Source organism: Eptatretus burgeri, chromosome 4 (assembly GCF_056783735.1).
Source record: "Eptatretus burgeri isolate ZD-2024b chromosome 4, Ebu_testis_v1, whole genome shotgun sequence".
Classification (NCBI taxonomy): Eukaryota; Metazoa; Chordata; class Myxini; order Myxiniformes; family Myxinidae; genus Eptatretus; species Eptatretus burgeri.
The window spans coordinates 66,434,468-66,450,429 of NC_140964.1; the positions used below are offsets into that span (position 1 = coordinate 66,434,468).

At 46.1% G+C, this 15,962-nt stretch overlaps 1 protein-coding gene across 2 annotated transcripts in view; it reads right to left on the minus strand.

Moving 5' to 3' along the window:
• Positions 1 to 15,962, minus strand: part of LOC147028257 (phosphatidylinositol transfer protein beta isoform-like) — a 54,844-nt gene that overhangs the window by 7,488 nt on the left and 31,394 nt on the right. The window lies entirely within an intron of this gene.

Genomic DNA, 15,962 nt, shown 5'->3' on the forward strand with positions numbered 1-15,962 from the left:
TTAACCTCAAACAATGGAACCGAGTGATCTTTAGTCGGATAATAAAACATTTCAACAATGGCAGTTGATATTACCAGGAAAGTAGAGAAAGGGAAACGATACAGACAAAGGAAACGATCAACAGGAAGCAGTCGTCTTCCTTTTCTTCCTCGTTCTTTTTCAACAGGCAGCAACAAGAACGTAGTACAGATCGCTTTAGAAAATAGGAAAACATTTGAAGTTCAGGTCACGACTCAAGACTGCAGAGAGGAACCGACTCCAGCAATGCGGGATACAAGATGAGCGTACGATGACATCTCTTTCCAATAATGGCCAACTTCTCCACATTTAGAAATAAAGGTAAAAAAAAAATTTGAAAACACGAGGTATGTCACAAAGCATAAAAACCATCATATTGCTTTTTCGAAAAACAAATTTGGTCCCGAGCACAGAATGGTCGGTTTAAAACAGTCAGCATAAAACCTCGCCGCAGATAATCAGACGCTGGTTAGGTTTAAGATATAATATTTCATAATTTTATGGCAATACATGCTCAAGAATGTACCTTAAATCCTCTTAGGTTCCAGTGTGACACCTGAAAGAGAGAGAAAAAGAGAGAAAGAGAGAGAAAGAAAGAGAGAGAGAGAAAGAAAGAGAGAGAGAAAGAAAGAAAGAAAGAAAGAAAGAAAGAAAGAGAGAGAAAAAGAGAAAAAGAAAGAGACAAGCCGGGAGGCAACGATGGTTCGTGGGCATTATTGAGGATGCCCGACCGTAAAAACCTAACTCTTCTGTCAAAATTGACCAAATCAAATCGGATTTTTTTATATGTTGTACTTATGGACATGACGCACAGGTTTGAGGAAATGAAATTGCGAGAAAAAAAAAATCGAGAAAAAAAAGTTCAAGTGGGCATGGCTCCACCCACAAGGGGCGTGGGACGCCTCTCATACAAAAAGACAACTAGACCATGATACCGAGCTTGTGTCCAAGTTTCATCAAGATCGCATCAGACATCACAGAGCTATGCTCTGGAGAGAGAGTCACAAACAGACAGACAGACAACAAAAATAGTGGTCACTGCTGGCGCCCGCGATCCAAAAGAAAGAGAAAAAAAACTCGCCGGGAGGTGACGATGGTTCGCGGGCGTTATTGAACAATGCTATGATAGGTACAATTGAGTTTGTGGAAGCTTTTGAGGAAGCCCTACCGTAAAAGCCTATCTCTTCCGTCAAAATTGACCAAATCAAATCGGATTTTTTTTTATATGTTGTACTTATGGACATTACACACAGCTTCTAGGAAATGAAATTGCGAGAAAAAAAAAATCGAGAAAAATAAATAAATAAAAAGTTCAAGTGGGCATGGCTCCACCCACAAGAGCGCGTTGGACGCCCCTCATATCTAGCTTGTGTCCAAGTTTCATCAAGATCGCATCAAAAATCACAGAGCTATGCTCTGGAGAGAGTCACAGACACACAGACAGACAGACAGACACAACGAAAATAGTGGTCACTGCTGGCACCCGCGAACCAAAAGAAAGAGAAAAAGACTAGCCGGGAGGTGACGATGGTTCGCGGGCATTATTGAACAATGCCATGATAGGTACAATTGAGTTAGTGGAAGCTTTTGAGGAAGCCCTACCGTAAAAACCTATCTCTTCCGTCAAAATTGACCAAATCAAATCGGATTTTTTATATGTTGTACTTATGGACATTACACAGTTTCTAGGAAATGAAATTGCGAGAAAAATCGAGAAAATAAATAAATAAAAAGTTCAAGTGGGCGTGGCTCTGCCCACAAGGGGCATGGGACACCCCTCATACAAAAAGACAACTAGACCATAATATCAAGCTTGTGTCCAAGTTTCATCAAGATCGCATCAAACATCACGGAGCTATGCTCTGGAGAGAGTCACAGACACACAGACAGACAGACAGACACAACGAAAATAGTGGTCACTGCTGGCACCCGCGAACCAAAAGAAAGAGAAAAAGACTAGCCGGGAGGTGACGATGGTTCGCGGGCATTATTGAACAATGCCATGATAGGTACAATTGAGTTAGTGGAAGCTTTTGAGGAAGCCCTACCGTAAAAACCTATCTCTTCCGTCAAAATTGACCAAATCAAATCGGATTTTTTATATGTTGTACTTATGGACATTACACAGTTTCTAGGAAATGAAATTGCGAGAAAAATCGAGAAAATAAATAAATAAAAAGTTCAAGTGGGCGTGGCTCTGCCCACAAGGGGCATGGGACACCCCTCATACAAAAAGACAACTAGACCATAATATCAAGCTTGTGTCCAAGTTTCATCAAGATCGCATCAAACATCACGGAGCTATGCTCTGGAGAGAGTCACAAACAGACACACACAGACACAATGAAAATGGTGGTCACTGCTGGCGCCCGCGAACCAACTAATGCTCGGCCTCTCTGCCCGTGTGTGTTCGTATATTGCTCTGTCCGAAGGCAGATTCAGTGGGGCTAAAGCATCTCCACAACAAAGAATGCAATGGGTGGTATGCCTTTGCCTTCACATCGGAAGTCAGGGCAAAAATTTGGAATTTCTTCAGGTTGCTGTGAACTCGCCTTACTCTTCAGGAAAGACATGGTGGAAATCTTTTACATACACCGGCTTATGTTAGTGGATGGGTCCTCAGCTTAATGTCCAAACAAGGGATGGCACAATTTGTGAAGCAATGCCCTGCAAGCGAAGCACCAGTCCAACCATTTGTAGTCTGGTCAGGAATAAAAATCAAGATGAGATAGTTCAAAGGTAAGTGCACTACCTCTGCACCATCCTGTCAGATTAGTCCATCACAAGACCAGTTGAAGGGTTTCAGCACAGTGGCAAAGGACTTAAAAAAAATTTCTTCAGTCAGACTATCCATCAGAGTTTTACTCAGAGGTTTTTCACATTGATAATACGAGTTCCCATCAAAATAACTTCAAAGCAGGAGGCCTTAGGCCTAGCGACTGCACAATGGTTGTTGCTCGGTACTCTATCCTTTTTAAATACCATTTTAAAAGCAGCACAAACCGTTTTTAAAGTGTTTGGTTTGACTCAGTCAGGGTTCAAACCACGGGATTTTCAGACTCGGAGCAGTCGCTCTAACCATTACGCCACAAAATATAGTGTCGCTGAAAAAACACCATGGCCTGTATGTTTGTAAAAGCTGGAAAAAAAATCTCAATTCAAAAGCAACACAAAACAGAACTAGAGGGGGAGCACTCGATAGAGTAAAAACCTTCGCCGCCAATACTGCTAGGTCACTCAAGTGAACCTGATATCCTCTTCATTCAATTTGACGTCAACAGTGCTCACAGAGTTATAGTTTGCAACTTTCCCTTTTAACTTTTACATACTCAATTCATTCGTCATAACTAGATTCCTTGAGACAGAAATTGATTTTACGTGGGTATATCGACCTGAAGTTCCAAAATCAGCCGCAATTATAATTTTGGCATGTTTTTTTGTTGGAAATCACTTACAACATGTAGAAATGCAAAAAAAAAAAAAAATAAATAAATCGAAATTTTGTTGAAAAAAAAAAGTTGCAAAAATTTTTTTTCTCTAAAAATTTTTTTTTGGAGGGGGGGTGGTTGGAAATCACTTAAAACATGTAGAAATGCAAAAAAAAAATCAAATATATTTTCAAAATGCCTGCTATAGCGGCCATATTGGATTTTGGACCAAGTCCAAATCTAATGGCATGATCTTTGGACCATACCTAATCCCCCCCACCAAGTTTCGTCGAAATACGTCGAGGAGTTTTTCCGTAATACTGTTCACAAACAAACAAACAAACAAGCAGTCATAGACTGGTACTTACGAAGTCGTCAACTTGACCTCTGACCTTGTCTAATAAAAGCTGTCTCGACAGAAGGTAGCGACGCAAACCAGAAGTTTCTACGATGATTCTGTACCAAACCATCAAAAATCGAATGTTTTGGATGTTTGACCTCACTGTGACCTTGACCTTTGACCAAAATCTAATCAGCACTAGCCATCACCCTCCTGAATCACGTGGTGTAATTTGACATTGGTAGCTTCTTCCGTTCTCGAGTTATCGTGCCTACAAACAAACAAACAAACAAACAAACAGAAACGGAAGTCATCAATATACTTACGAAATCTTTAGATTTCGTAAGTAACAAACAGAAAGGGGTGAAAAACAGTAACCTCCGATCTTCGATGGCGGAGGTTAATTACAATTCTATGAACACTTATTGAGCCAAGGATAAAACACAGACATACAGGTAGTGAACAAAAAATAAAATAGGAAACAAGTGGGTAAATGAGGGATACCAAGCAACAGCTTACACAAAGGTGTGGCCCATGTGTTACTAAAGAAAATAACATCCCAGCATGCTTAGGATCATGTATAAAAATGCTGCACAGGCCTGATTGCCTACAATAATGGCTGGCATGGCTGCAAGAGGAGACCCTCCAATGCCCCCATCCACAGAGCATGCGTGGTCACCCAATGGTTTGAGGAGCATGACTGATGTTATCCATAGGTCATGGCTTTCTCAGTCAAAAGATCTGAACCCAATCGAGCATTGATGGGATATTCTGGAATGACACCTGAGACAGCATTTACCACCTCCATCAAACAGGCGCGAGTTGATTGACTTCATGGAAGAATGGTTCCGCATCCCTCCTGCAGAATTCCAGACACAGGTGGACTCTATGCCACAGCACATACAGGCCGTACTGGCCGCATGTGATGGTCTAACGCTATTAAGTGACTTTGCACTGGCATTTTCTTTTTTTTGTCCACAACCTGTAGTTCCCATATTGACATGCACACCACATTAATTAACAAACTTCTATCAGACCACAGGGATAGTTTTGCTAAGCAGTCATAAGCAGCAACAGGCTGTCCTTTGCCTTGGGCCACATCTTAAAATCCTGATCAAAGTTGAAAGTCCCCAGAGACTTTGCCAACATGGCGAATTGGAGCCAGAAGTCATTTGCCACTAAAAATTATTTGGTTTCACATGTGTGTCGAATCGTTAGTGAGCATAGAGGAACATAAAAGTGGACAACACGGACATAAAGAAAAAAAATAACTAGCTGGGAGGCGACGATGGTTCACGAGCGGTATTTGACGATGTAGATTGTTTCAGAAATCAAGGATGAGACAATGTGATAATTTTGACCAAGTTATAAAAATGATTAACATGATGTGGTATGAGTGACAGGTTATTAGCTGCAAAATGTCGAAAACCCGGTTTCGTTCAACAACTTTCAAAATTTGACCTTTGCATAACCTTTAATGGTCCACAAAACAATGTTGTGGACATTAAAATAAGGAAACAGGAAACATGCTATAGCTTATTAGAGTTAGTTCGTCGAAGGTCGAAAACCCGGTTCGACTCCCACAACTTTGAAAATTTGACCTTTGTGGCCTTTAAAGGTCAAAAGGTCAAGGATTATGACCTTTGGTGCAAAACTTCCTCTGGACCATTCCAGGAAAAATATAACGTCATATCGGCTATATGGCATTTCGCACTCCTCGGATTATCCATACTTTAATGAAATCAGCATAAAAACAAACTTTACGGGGGCGCCACGGCAAGTTGTTCGAGATAGAGAAAAATGGTTTCAAGACTTTAGGTGGGGAATGACCTCAAGATTATACATAAAAAATATTGTCATCCAAGCTCTCAAAGTTTGGGCGGTCGTATGATTTTTATGTCAAAATTCGCAATTTTCTAAGTTTTTGACCTTGTGATTTTGACCTTGGGACGAAAATGAAAAATCGGACAACGACAAGTTTTAGATAATTCATTTTGCTATTCAAATACTGAGGAACCAATTCCATTCAGTAAATTCCCTGGGAGAAGATAGATTTTTAATCCGACTACCCCTAAAAATGGCTATTTTTGGGCGTGGCTACGCCCACAATGGGTGTGGGGACGCCCATCGCCAGGAAGACAAAACTAGGCATTGATATCAACATCATATTCAAGTTTCATCCAAATCGGATCACATCCCATGAAGTTGTGCTCTGGACAGACAGACAGACAGAAGTACATACATACAGACACACAGACATAACGAATATAGTGGTCACTCTGGCTGGCGCTCGTGAACCAAAAATCCGACAACGTATCCTGCCTCGAGACGCCTCTCATTTCCGACCACCTACTAAATGCACTTATTTTCTTTAATCATCATCTGAAAAGAGCAACCACCTGTTAAATAGATAATTGCCAGGTAATCTGCTCAATATTACAATCAGCAGCTTCATGACAACTGGTTTCGGAAAATTGTTTGCCCAGTAAAAGGATGTCAGAGAACCATAGGATGGTCACAAATTACCGTTCTAAATCAAAACGACAATAAATAAATAAAAATTAAATGGGATACAATTATGCGGTTTGCTGGATGTGAAAATACATTTCTCAAAGTTTTATCATTTGTCATGATAATCATCAAATCTGAATGGAATTGCGGGGACTGCACTCTAACGTGTTCAACATCTTCCCCGCTTGTGCTTGGCTGGCCTATCCGCTTCCTCTGCAGGATGCTACCAGTCTCCATAAACTTTGTGCGCTTCACGAATCGTTTTTCTCAAAGGTGGTTGCCTTCCATGTGTCATCCTGAAACTGCGTAGCCGATTCGGTCTCGATACAACCAACCCGCACACTGCATTTTCTTGTGGGGACGACATTTACAGTAAATGTCACGACATACCTAACCAGAGAGTTTGTGTCAAAGCCACCCAATGCTCGCCTGTTTATACATTTATCGTTTTTAAAAGACTAGTCTAATAATATTTTTTTTATAAAGCATTGCAGTGAAGTCTGATCCAAATAATTTTAAAGCAATATATGTATTTGTATATTGTAATCAGTAAAAAATAGTGTGGTAGATAAAAACATTAGAAAGGAAATAACTTGCACCAAAAACTTTAACATTTTCACACTGACGCTGACCCTCACGCCGGGGTATCGCTCTCGCCCTCTGTTCTTCGAACAGGCGAGCTAAAATGAAAAAGGTCAACAGAACTGAGAAATATTCCTTCACTGGAAGCAAACCACATCGCTGTGTCACATTGAATTTTTTTTAAGTTTTAATTTGGAAACAATTTGTAGACACCATGTATGATCAAACCACAGACTTAAATCCACCAACTAGACTGCACACTACCCATTTAGCGTGTACAAATCCGATGGCCACAATAGAAAGCTTGTCCACCATCATCATTCTGGACAACCCAGCTCAGAGAACCCGGATGTGCCGATGAGTTTTCATGTGATAACTGTGGAAAGGCTTTGTTCGAATCCACAAGTTCCACATTATTAGCTCGGTCTCCCCGCCTTTTTCTGTATTCCATGTATTTACATTCTCTGTTAAAGGTGGGAATGAAGGAAAGTTTGTAAATTATTAAATAAATGATGGGTTTCATCAAATCCAATAACCCAGTGATTCCCTGTGAAATGCTCAATGTAAAATCATATCCAGCATTATGTGATGCAGCACTCAATTTGAAGTAGCAATGATGAGATAATTAATTGATATTTCACCCTTCATCGAAGTCAGGTTATATGGTTGGTTGAACAGTATTTCTAAACCACTTTCGTGCGCCCTCCCCCCACCCCACGTTCCGGCCATTCTTCTGCCCCAAGGCGCACCAGCTATTCTGCCCAACTTCAGTCCCTCGCCCCCCACCCCATGTGGTCGGTTCTCCTGCCTCCCCCTGTCTGCCTGGAGCCTTCTCAGCCCCCTCGAGCTTTCCTGTCTTATGCCGACTCTCCTGCCCCCCCTGCCTCACCGGCTTTCTTGCCACCTGCCCACTCCGGCAGTTCTCTTGCTCCCCCCCCTCTCAGTTCCCTCCCCCAACCCCTGAGCAACACCAGGTAACCCTGCTAGTTATGAATACATTTAGTACCAAAAACTTGCTGACACTGAAAGGATCACAAACACTGCATTGAACATGGCACACTAAATGGGTCGCCCAGCATGCCCACACACTTATATTCGTGTTATGTTAAAAATGCTTCCTAAAACTCGTTTGACTTTTCACGAGGTAAATGAAACTCGTTTTTATTTCTACGATTGTTAGCCCTTTTTGGACTTTGTCTCAATTTTCGTGTCCATGCAACGGGAGCTACGACATTTTACGTCTATTTTACTTTTTCACTTTAATGTTGAACTGATGCACGATTTAACCAGCTCGTCAATCGCTTGGATTAAACAATGATGATGTTAGTCAGTCTACGACTTTGGTTAACTGTAACATGGTAATGGTCTCGTAGTAAAGCATGACCAACTCATTATCGTTTGACATGATGTACTCTACTAGAAGACTCTTATGAAAAGAAATTCCAGTTTCTCCTCCTTCTGTTGGAACAACCGTAGCAAGCGCAGCTTTCCGGCATCTTTCAACTACTTCAAATGCAATTTTGCTCGGAACAATGATGGCCAACAAGCTTTCTAATATGGCCATGATTTAATCGAACCACCTTCTCGTGGTTGAGATGTAACTATGGATCAAATGGACTTCTGCCCAGTGGGTTACAGTTGTTTGTTTTGATATAAGGCTTAAAGGGAGTGGCTGACAAAAATTTTGGACAAGTTTTTGTATCTAAAATCCTACCTGAATTTGATCATGTCAACCAATGTGGTGAAGAAAATGTGTCAATTAGTTTTGGTGATTTGGTTGATATGCTGGATAAGACCAATACAGGGTTTGTACACCTTCACCTATAAAAAAATTCCATGTCATTTGGAGGCTATGTGTAGTATTTCACAGGCCAATTTAACCATACCTTAACTCTTTTATTCCACGCTTCACCCATCCATGGAATGACTTTTCAGAGAGCTGTTCTGTCTCTTCCCTCGATGACTTCAAAAGCAAGCAGTGCACAGTCATCTCCAATTCTGTCCCATGATCTTTATTTCCACCATTAACCTTTCCTGACTCAACCATCTTACCTGCTAGTTTCAGTGTTTGAATCTGCTCCTCCCTCTCCTCATATCCTGTTTGTTCATTTCCTTGACATTTGTCCCAATGCCAGTTCTACATTGCTCTTCCAAAAGCCTTACTCCTGGATATTAAAAATAATAATAATAATAATAATAATAATAAATAAAAAAGTGCCACTTTGTTGGGTCCTCTCCCGTAATATTGGCATTTCCCCCACTTTCCACTATATTCTTCTTGATCTGTTTCATTCTGTGTTCTAACTCTTCTATGAGCCTCAACTTTGGATCCAAGAAAGTACAGCTGAATAAGAGACAGCTTTTTTTGTATACAAAGTAAAGGCTTATGGAAGAGTTAGAACACAGAACAGATCAAGATGCAACAGAACAAAAGTGTGCTGTATCACGTGGTTGGGTTTCATATATCATGACTCACCCGCGAGGGGTGGCAATAGTGTACATCTAGGCACGCAATAAAGCGGAGTTACTGCTACGCTCTCACTCTCCGTGTTCCGCTGCACCTTGGACATTACAGTTGGCGACGAGGATGGGATAGACGAGTCCCGGCGCACGGACAGGTGCCTGTTTTCGTCGGAGACGACTTCGAATTGTTTTCGGAACAATTGGGGTGCTATTTCCACACGAATGATGTGGCCGACGAGAGCAAGCAAAAGTCGATCTTGCTCGCCTCGCTATCGACTACTGAGTGATTTGGTGGCGCCGGACAAGCCCAGAGGGGACACGATGTCATTTCAGGACATTGTGCAGATGATGAAAGCACACATGGCACCAGAGAAGTCATTACAACGAGCTCGATACCAGTTCGATCACCTCGCAAAAGGTACGGGGGAGCGCATCGTGGATTTCATAGCGTGAGTGAAGCATTCGTCCGTGGCCTGCAGGTTCGCGGCGGGGGAGCGTCCAGCTGGACTCAAAGATCGCTTTATAAGATGCAAAAATGGTTTCGGCGATTCTACGCCTGAGGGGTGAAGCCATTACATTCAACTCGGTGGTCGACACTGCTGTCGAGCAGACTCTCGGAGATGTTCAGGCCATCGCCGGCCACAGCATGCCAGATGGACCGGGGATCCACGCGGTGTCGCGAGCGCCCCGGGACGCACGCGCGACCTTCAGTGCGGGCCAGGGCCAGACGTCACCGCGCGGCCGCACGAGCGGTGAGGTGACCCCAAGGACGTGCTTGGGATGCAGAGGTCGACACCTGCGGCGTGTGTGCCCGTATAAAAACACCGTTTGTTTACATTGTCACAAGGTGGGTCATCTGAAACGTGTGTGCCGAGGGGCGTTGGCCACCGTTACGGTCATGGACGGCAATGTGCGAGGCGACCCCAGCGACCCGGGGCGGAACCTGCAGCCGATGATGAACCTGTTTTCAATTGGTCCTGCGGCGGCACGCCCGATGACGGTGGAAATCGAAGTGAACAAAACGCTGATCACATTTAAGGTTGATACGGGAGCGGCTGTGTCGATCATTGGCGAACAGACCGCGCGTAGACTCAACGGCCTGAAGCTTATCAGGTCAAACCTCAGGCTGTACACGTACATCCGCGAGAAGATAATGCCAGTCGGGATGGCAGACGTGTCTGCAGTCTACCAAGGCCAGGTCGTCGCGCTTCCGTTGTACGTGGTGCGGGGGAGGGGGCCGTCTCTCCTAGGCCGGGACTGGCTGACCCGCATCAGGCTAGACTGGGCCGCCGTTCACCTTGTGCAACCTGTGCCGAGCCGATGGGAGGATCAGTTGGAGAAGATTCTTCAAAGACATCAAGGTTTGTTTTGCGACGACCTTGGGAAACTCAAGGACGTGCAGGCAAAGCTCTTCCTGAAGGAGGGGGTGGTTCCTCGTTTTTGTAAACCACGACCGGTGCCGTATGCCCTGCGGGACAAGGTCAAAGGTGAACTGGATAGGCTGGAGGCCTGTGGAGTGATCGAACGGGTGTCGTACTCAGATTGGGCCACCCCGGTCGTCACGGTGCTGAAACGGAATGGAGACGTCCGATTGTTCGGGGGACTTCAAGTCCACGGTTTAGCCGGGGCTCAGCGTGGAGCAGTATCCGCTGCAGTCAATCGATGAGATATATGCACGATTGGCAGGGAGTCAATACTTCAGCCGGGGGCAGTTGTTGACCTGCGTGATGCATATTTTCACCTGGCGATGGATCCCGGTAGTAGCGACCTTTTGACAATCAACACGTGTCAAGGACTCTATCGATATACCCGACTCTGTTTTGGGATTGCTTCGGCCCCGGCCTTGTGGCAGAAAGCCATGGATCAGGTTTGCATTAGCCTGCCCGCTCAAACCTACCTGGACGATGTGCTCATTGCGGGGAAAATGGCGGACGAGCACCTTGCGAACATTGCCCAAGTGCTGACGAAGCTGGAAGCGTGCGGCTTGCACTTGAACAGGGACAAGTGCGCGTTCTTCAAGCAGCGCTTGGAATACCTCGGGCACATCATCACGCCGGGGGGGCTATTGAAACGCCCTCGGAAGGTGGAGGAAATTTAGCATATGCACCGCCTCGCGACATGACACAGCTGCGCTCATTCATTGGTATGGCACAGTATTACCAAAGATTCGTGCGCGGGCTCAGCTCGCAGCTTGCGCCGTTAACGCGGTTGCTCAGGAAGGACGAGCGCTGGGCCTGGGGGCATGCACACCAGGCGTCGTTCGACCGCGTCAAGCGGTGCTCACAGAGGATACGGTCTGCGTGCACTACGAGCCTGCACGTCCGCTCTTATTGGCATGCGACAGCTCCGCATACGGCATTGGGGCAGTGCTCTCCCAGAGGATGGACGATGGTTCTGAGCGGCCTGTTTGTTTTGCATCCCGGACCCTGTCCACAGCAGAGCGGGAATATGCCCAGATCGAGCGCGAGGCTATCAGCCTCGTCTGGGGTGTGCGGAGGTTTCATCAATACTTGCAGGGGCGGCATTTCACTTTGCAGACGGATCACAAACAACTTCAATTCATCCTGAGACCCGAACGCGGGGTCCCGGTGGTGGCGGCCACGCAAATACAGCGGTGGTGTCTATTTCTTGCTGCCCACAGCTACAATATTCAGTTCTGAAGCACCGAGAAGCATGCAAACTGCAACGGGCTCTCGCGCTTGCCTTGCGGAGCGTCCAGCTTCGTCTGAATCAGCCGATCGGGTTGATGTGTTTGCACTGAGCCAGGTCCAAAGCGGGCCGATCATGGCCAAACAGGTCGGGGTGGAATCTGCTCATGATCCAGTGCTCGCCAGTGTCGTTCAGGCGATTTCTACAGGGAATTGGAGCGATCTACCTTCAACACCGGCATTTCAGCCTTTCGCGTCATGCGCATCGGAGCTGTCGTTGGTCCAACGGTGCGTTATGTGGGGAATGAGGGCGGTGATTCCACCGAAGTTCAGGCAGCAGTGTTTGGAAGAACTACATGTCAGTCACCTTGGCATGGTGAAGATCAAGAGTCTTCCCCATAGCCTGTTGTGCTGGCCAGGGTTGGATAAAGACATTGAGCAGATGGTTAAGCATTGCGCCACGTGTCAGACAGATGCTGATAATCCGCGTCGAGCTTCGGGACTATGGCCGACCCCAGGCAGGGACTGGCAGAGGGTCCATGTGGATTTTGCGGGGCCGGTTAAAGGCAAAATGTTTTTGATTGTGATCGATGCGTTCTCTAAATGGCCAGAGGTTGTAGTAATGCAGCATACATTGGCAAACATTACGGTAGAAAAACTGCGGACGATCTATGCTAATAAAGGAATAACCAAGATTCTGATCTCTGATAACGGTCCACAGTTCATCGCAGGTACATTTGATGAGTTTATGCATCGCAACGGTATTCGACATCTAAGGTCCGCACCGTATCATCCTGCCACAAACGGGCAGGCGGAATCATTTGTTAAAATGTTGAAATGGCCTTTGCGTAGGGGGTGTTCCACCTGTGCAGACTGTGGGCGATGTCTTTTTGCTCCAATACAGGAACGCTATTCATCCTGCCACTCGTCTCTATGGATGGGCATTGCGGTCCAGACTGGATTTGCTGCGACCTTGGGGGGGGGTTGGGGGGGGGTCGGTGAGTGGGGCGGTGTCGCGCCCGACGCTGCTGCGCGGTTTTGATGTGGGACAGCGGGTAATGGTACGCGATTATTACCATGATTCCAAATGGGTGCCGGCTATGGTCTCTGTGGTACTGGGGCCGGCAAATTGCATCGTGCGGACTGATGGTGGGGATGTGTGGAAGCGGCACGTGGACCAAATGCATGATCGCTGTTCAGCATCACCGCCCCCCCCCATGCCGAGCGACATGGGGCGCCCACCTGTGATGTCGCCGTGGTCAGGCGTTGTATCGCCAAGGCCAGACGTGCCGACGCCCGCGGGGTGTCAAAGCTTGTCAGCCGGGGGCAGTTGTTGTTGCGGATGGGGCAAGTCCGGCAAGGGTGTCACCTCGACCTAGCCGGGAGGCGTCTGAGCCTGGGCCATCTGGCGACGCTGCCCGCCCAAAGCGGGTCAGAAAACTTGGAGGAGGATTTTGGAGGAGAAATACTTGTCATTTCATCATTGGAATTGTCATTTTACGAGGGGAGGAGTGTGCTGTATCATGTGGTTGGGTTTCATATATCATGACTCGCCTGCTAGGGGTGGTAGTAGTGTACATCCGGGCATGCAATAAAGCGGAGTGACTGCTACGCTCTCACTCTCCGCCTTCCGCTGCACCTCGGACATTGCAAAAAGGAACAGCACAGAGAGGGGGAGGGGAAGGACGTGGGAAAGCAAACAGCAGGGCTGAGGGACAAAATAGATAGAGAAAGACAAACAAGGGATGCTGGTGAGAATGAGGGATAGGGGGGATGCAGGGGGTGACAAAATGGATAAAGAAGCAAACTCTGAGTAAGGAAAAAAATTGAATTTTGGAAGGAGATGGGCTTGGGGGGGGGGGAGGTGGGGTTAAGGGGAGCAAAAAATATCATAGTTTTGGACAGGGGATGATCTGAGATGGTGGTGAACAGCTGTCTTAAAACACCTGGAGAGAAAAATAAGGTTGAAGAGAATGTGGAAGTTAGTTCCACGGGTGGGAAAAAGAGAAGACCGAATGAGTGGAGGTAAGACCTAAGTCACATTTGCTCTACGGCGAGGATACGGCAGCCGTACGCCCTCTGAATTGACAGAAACGTGCGGCGGCCGCAGAGTTTCTGAGGTGGCCTCAGGGTGGCCATCTTTTACAGGCCGTAGGGGTCGTCGTGGAATTATAACGCGGAGTTATAACTTTTTTTCATTTCCACGTTCGCCATAGCAATTCGACAAGCCAAAAAAAAAAATGGTAAAAAAATAAATAAACCCACTCGTTACCGTCCGTCTGGCCACACGTTCGTCTTAGGGCCCCCCTGCGGTCGCCTTGCGGGCACCTTGAGGCTACCTTGCGTCTGCCTTGAAAATTATATGGCCGCCGCATGGCCCCCTTAAGGTCACCGTGCGACATCAAATCAAAGATCGTACGGCAACCCCACGTTTTCAGTCTCCACAATTTCTAAATACGCCGTGCGGCTCCCCGAAAAATAAAAACATATGTGACTGCTACATTGTGTGACCGTGGAAATACTGCGGCCGCTGTATAATTGCTAGTGGCCGTAGATTTTGGAGACCCCACGGCCGCCGTGGCAAATGCGACTTTGGCCTAAGCAGTGATTCTGGATTTTGGGAGTTTCACCAGAAGGGGGTTGCTGGTGGACCACATGCACCCTGTTGGAGCCCAAGGGAAGAGGGGGGGAGGGAACAATACGTGAAAAAGGCAGAGGATACAAGACCAGAAACGGAGGCGGTAGAAGACGGAGATCACCGACCTCCTTGCGGTCCCATAGTGACAAGCCCATAGACTCGATTTCATCGCAGGAAATTCCAATGATTTTGAAGGCCTTGGTTTCCATGGCATCAAACCGAGCAAGGTGTGAGGCAGTGGCACCAGGTCAGAGGGAAGAGCAGTACTCCATAAAGCTGGAGATGAAGGCCTTGGCGGTGGATAGGAGTTCAGGTGTGCAAAGGAAGGACTTTGCACAATGCAGGATGCCCAAGTTGGCAGCTGGCTTTGGAGGCCAACTTTGAATTGTGGGTTGCCCAAGAAAGATCATGGCTGATAGTGACACCCAAGAGTTTGATCGACTAAACTTCAAGAGGATTGTGAAGAAAGCAGATGGGAGGCTTTGCCAGACAGTTCTTTCAGAGAGTGAGTGAGTGTGAGATGTCAGGATTGAGAGTCATATTCCAAGTTTTTGAGCTGTTTGAGATTTTTATCAAAGTCTGAAGAGGGAAGAGGCTGCTGCCTGCCGATCTGAGGGATGACAGAGGGTGGAGTCATCAGCAAATAGATAAAGAGGATTTTCCAAAGTCAGAGAGATCTTCAATGGAAATTAGAAATAGGATGGGGCCTAGCACACTGCCTTGGGAGACTCCAGCCTTGACAGGGGAGGAGATGAAAGGATTCCCTTGAAAGCCACACGTTGGTTATGAAAGTAGATGAAGTCAGTAACCCGAGTGGAGTTGGCCTTGGATGCTACAGACAGAGAGTTTGGAGAGCATGGCAGGATGCCAGACTGTATTGAAACCTCAAGATATGTCAAGAAAGATGGCCCTGATCTCATGTCTGACATTGAGGGCCTCAATCCATTGTTGGGAGAGTAGAAGCAGCATGTCCAGAGTAGACTGACCAGGTCCAATTCCAAATCTATGATCTGAGATGAGGCATTGGAGAAAAGGAAATATCTTGTGTCAACTGCGATGATGGATTCCATAACCTTGTTGATGATTGGAAGCAAGCCGATAAGTCTGTAGTTAAGGAGATCGGATTTTGCATATTTTTCTGCAATGCAGTGGTGTTTGCTGATTTCCAAGCCGAAGGAAGATGACCGAGAGCAAATGACAGGGCGAAAACAGCAGCAGGAGGATGTGCAAGAGCAGGTTTTTAGGACAAATGAGCTGATGTTGTCCGGTCCAGGTTCATAATCAAAGGTTGCCAGAAACTTCTCCACCTTCGCAGGTGCAAAAGACAGAGTCCA